Source organism: Alexandromys fortis, unplaced genomic scaffold (assembly GCF_014885135.2).
Source record: "Alexandromys fortis isolate MF-2015 unplaced genomic scaffold, M_Fortis_MF-2015_v1.1 scaffold_343, whole genome shotgun sequence".
Taxonomy (NCBI): Eukaryota; Metazoa; Chordata; class Mammalia; order Rodentia; family Cricetidae; genus Alexandromys; species Alexandromys fortis.
The window spans coordinates 380912-385595 of record NW_026068262.1 but is presented as its reverse complement, the minus strand read 5'-3'; the positions used below and the strand labels follow the sequence as shown (position 1 = coordinate 385595).

General features: G+C 36.2%; 1 pseudogene; it reads right to left on the bottom strand.

The window, feature by feature from the left end:
* Nucleotides 1–2377: 2377 nt before the first annotated feature.
* On the bottom strand, nucleotides 2378–3316 carry LOC126494439 (vomeronasal type-1 receptor 90-like; annotated as a pseudogene).
* Between the last annotated feature and the right edge of the window lie 1368 nt (nucleotides 3317–4684).

Sequence of the window (4684 nt, the reverse complement as noted above, 5' to 3'; positions counted from 1 at the left end):
AAAGAGAAGATCAAGGTGATACAAATTGGAAAAGAAGAAGTCAAATTCTCACTGTTTGCTGATAATATGATAGTTTTCATAAGTGATCCCAACAATTCTAACAAGGAACTTTTATAACTCATAAATACTTTCAGTAATGTAGCAGGATACAAGATTAACTCAAAAAAATCAGTAACCCTTCTGTACATAGATAACAAAAGGGCTGGGGAAGAAATCAGAGAATCAACACCCTTCACAATAACCCCAAATAGCAAAAAATATCTCTGAGTAACTCTAACCAAACAAGTGGAAGACTTGTATGTCAAAAACTTTAAATCTTTGAAGAAAGAAATTGAAGAAGACACCAGAAAGTGGAAAGATTTCCCATGCTCTTGGGTAGACAGAATTAACATAGTAAAAATGGCAGTCTTACCAAAAGCAATCTACAGATTCAACGCAATGCCCATCAAAATCCCAGGGAAATTCTTCAAAGACCTCGAAAGAACAGTACTCAACTTCATATGGAAAAACAAAAAACACAGAATAGCCAAAAACAATCGGGTACAATAACAGAACTTCTGGAGGCATCATAATTCCTGACTTCAAACTCTACTACAGAGCTAAAGTACTGAAAACAGCCTGGTATTGGCATAAGAACAGACAGGAGGACCAATGGAACTGAATAGAAGACCCAGATATCAATCCACACATCTTTGAACACCTAATTTTTGACAATATAGCCAAAATTATCATATGGAAAAAAGAAAGCATATTTAACAAGTGCTGCTGGCATAACTGGATATCAGCATATAGAAGAATGAAAATAGACCTGTATCTATCACATGCATAAAACTCAAGTCCAAGTGGTTCAAAGACCTTGACATAAAGCCAGCCACAATGAACCTTATAGAAGAGAAAGTGGGAAGTACACTTAAACGCATTGGCACTGGAGAGCACTTCCTAATACAACTCCAGCAGCACAGACACTGAGAGAAACAATTAAGGAATGGGACCTCCTGAGACTGAAAAGCTGTAAATCAAAGGACATGGTCAACAAGACAAAACGAAAGCCTACATAATGGGAAAAGATCTTCACTAACCCTACATCAGACAGAGGTCCGATCTCCAAAATATACAAAGAACTCAAGAAACTGATCACCAAAAGAACACATAATCCAACAAAAAAAAAAAAATGAAGTACAGACCTAAACAGAGAACTCTCAACAGAGAAATCTAAAATGGCTGAAAGACACTTAAGGAAATGTTAAACATCCGTAATCATCAGAGAAATACAAATCAAAACAACTCTGAGATTCCATCTTACACCTGTAAGAATGGCCAAGATCAAAAACACTAATGACAACTTATACTGGAGAGGTTGTGGGGAAAAAGGAACACTCCTGCATTGCTGGTGGGAATGCAAACTGGTACAACCCCTCTGGATGTCAGTGTGGTGATTTCTCAGAAAATTAGGAAACAACCTTCCTCAAGTCCCAGTAATACTACTTTTGGGTATATATCCAAAGGATGGTCAATCGTGCCACAAGGACATGTACTCAACTATGTTCATAGCAGCTTTGTTTGTCATAGCTAGAACCTGGAAACAACCTAAATGCCCCTTGACTGAAGAATGGATAAGGAAAATGTGGTACATTTACACAATGGAATACTAAACAGCAGAAAAAATGACATCTTGAATTTTGCATTGTCCTTCTGTGTGAAATAAATCTCCTTTGTGCTAAGAACTTCACCTTGGAGTATCTTGAACTGATACTGCTCCCAACAACTCATACCAAGGGGAAAACCAAATACTTCTGTTCAGTAGTAAAGGAACGTTTATGATTGAAAGTAAAACAGAGTAAGAGATTCCTGTGGATGGGAGGCAGAGGCAGGCAGATCTCTGTGAGTTCGAGACCAGCCTGGTCTACAGAGCTAGTGCCAGGACAGGCTCCAAAGACACAGATAAACCCTGTCTCGAAAAACAAAACAAAACAAAAAAAAAAAAAAAAGAGAGAGAGAGAGATTCCTGTGGAAATAGCAGCTTATGGTGTATAATGAAATTAAAGGACTCTGGAGTACTTGGCAACAGAAACATAAAAGATTGTGTATGAGTTATAACAAAAGCTTAATATAAATCATATGAATAATCTTGTTTTGCTACTTGAATAATTAAGGTTTAAGAAGAATCAATGTTTTAGGGGAAAAAAGCAATTATTAGGGCTGTAGCAGAATGGCACTATGCCACCATCTCTAACTCCAGTTCCAGAGGATCCAGTGACTTATGGCCCCTGTGGGCAATGGGAATGCACACATGCATATATGTTGGCCAAACACTCATTTATATAAATAAAATATACTTTTTAAAAAAGGAAGAGAAAAGGTCTTCTTTTAAAAATATCTAGTGCATGTGTCTCAATATATTGATTATTCTATTTTCAGAATTGATTTGTAATAAAGGAGTAATCGTGGAATAGACATTCATCGCAAACTTCTGAACTCTCAGGATGACTGGGTCATACATCCATAACAGGACTGCAGTGGATGAGATGACAAAGTCCACCCAGTACATGACCACAAATAAAGCCACCAGCAGCAAGATGGTCTGGGTGGCCCTTTGCTCAGGGGATGCTCTCCGGTGGTGGAGGCTGTGAAGATGCTCACATTGCCTCTGATGTCTGAATAAGATAATTACCATGTATGCACTTGTGGTCAGCATAACTCCTATGAGAAATACATCTCTAGACATTGTCATTGTTAAAATCAATCCTCTGATGATGTAGTTCATGGGGAAGAGTGAGCAGGATTTAGTGACCTTCATCTGTTTGGTCTCACTCATGTTGGTAAAAGCACCAGCATAGAAGATTCAGCTATTGCTGAATGATAAATTGAGAGACCAAATATAGAAGGAAGCGTTGGTCATATTTTTTTATTTTATGTTTAAAGTTTGCCAACCAAGAGGTACTGGGACTGATAGTGACAACCTGGAACACACTCAGGAGGCAGGTGATGCAGATGGAGAGGCCTCTCATCACTCTGTTTATGTAAAAAGTTGTTTTACATTTGAAATCATTTTTAATGTTCAGTGACTTAAAAATGTGGGTAAGCCAGATATCCCCTGCAGTAATGATCAGCAGTGTGTGGATGAAGGCCAGTTGACAGATCATGTCCGTGGGCTTAGGTCTGTGACCTAGGATTATGAAAGTGTAGAAAACAAGCAGAAACATAGTGACCAGGACTCCAAGTCCAGCTTGGAAATTAAGGACATTCTTTAATGAGGACATACATGGAACATGTATTCATTGTAACATCATAGTAGAAACTCATTTCATACACTCTGAAAAATAATAGAGTATACATCAGACTTGTGATTCACTGGTCAGTGTGTCTGTATCATCATTCTGTTTTATCTACTTATTCTTGATTAACCTGTCTCTTTAATTTTGGAAGTACCACATTAGACATTGCCTATATTTCTATATACCCTCAATATATCCCTGTATATAAAGCATATTGAGCATAATAAGTGCATTCTCAGCCACATCCGACACAGAATGCACACTTTATGTGCCTGTATTGCACCTAGACCTCATGCCTTAGAAATTCAATTCTACTGATTTGACTTTCATTGCTTCATTTTGTAGCTAACACTCAAAACAGTAGTGATGAACATAAAATATTAATCATGTTTGTACTACTAAATAAAAATTATGTTGACCTGTGGAAAAAACATGAAAGAAATTCATAAGAGTGAGGTGAGTCAGTTTCATATTTTATAATTTCATTGAGCTCTATTTTACAACTATCCATGTTTTTATTCATAATTCTAATGGAATCACAGTTGATAATTCATGATAATCCCACTATTTTCATCAGAGCTATGTTTATCTCAATTAGTCTATTTTTATTTTCATTTTTCAGTGAACTCACCAACCCAGAAATGGAATTAAAGACAATGATACAGTTGGAGGCCATTAGTGCACTTTCCACACCCTATTAATTTTATAACCATTATTGTTATAAATACTCCTAGATGTCTCCCAGTTTACTTCCCATTCCGTTTAAAACTTGTGTGAACTCTAGTTCTGGTTTAAAGAATTATCTCCTGGTTACCACTATCATTATTTTATCCAGTTAGTATAATTCATTACTTTAAAATCAACTCTGTGATAGAAAAATAGAAGATTACTGTACAAAGATTCTAGTGAAAAAGAGTGTTCAATTGTATTTTCAACTTCACTTGCATATTCTACATATATAAGTGCATACTTGTATATATAGAAATAATGCAGAAGTCAGCATATGAGACAACCCTATAACATCCCCATGAATATGACAACATAAATCATAAGAGCAAACATTTTATATATAACTATATATAATATATATAATGTTTGCTCTTAAAAACTACATCTAGTAAAGAAATAGATTCATGCCAATTGCCAGAGCCAAACGTATGATTATCCCACTAACATACATTTACAGTAGCTGCACAGTGGTGTTCTTTTTTTTTTTTTAAGTTCTAGCATACAGGCTGGAAAGATGGCACAGTGGTTCAGAGCACGTTTTTCTCTTGTAAATGATCTGGGCTAGATTCCCAGCAACGATATGGTGGCTCATAACCATCTGTAACTCTAGTTGTAGTGAACCTGTTGCCTTCTGTTGTATTGCGTATATGCAGGTAAAACATGTTAATATGTAAACAAAA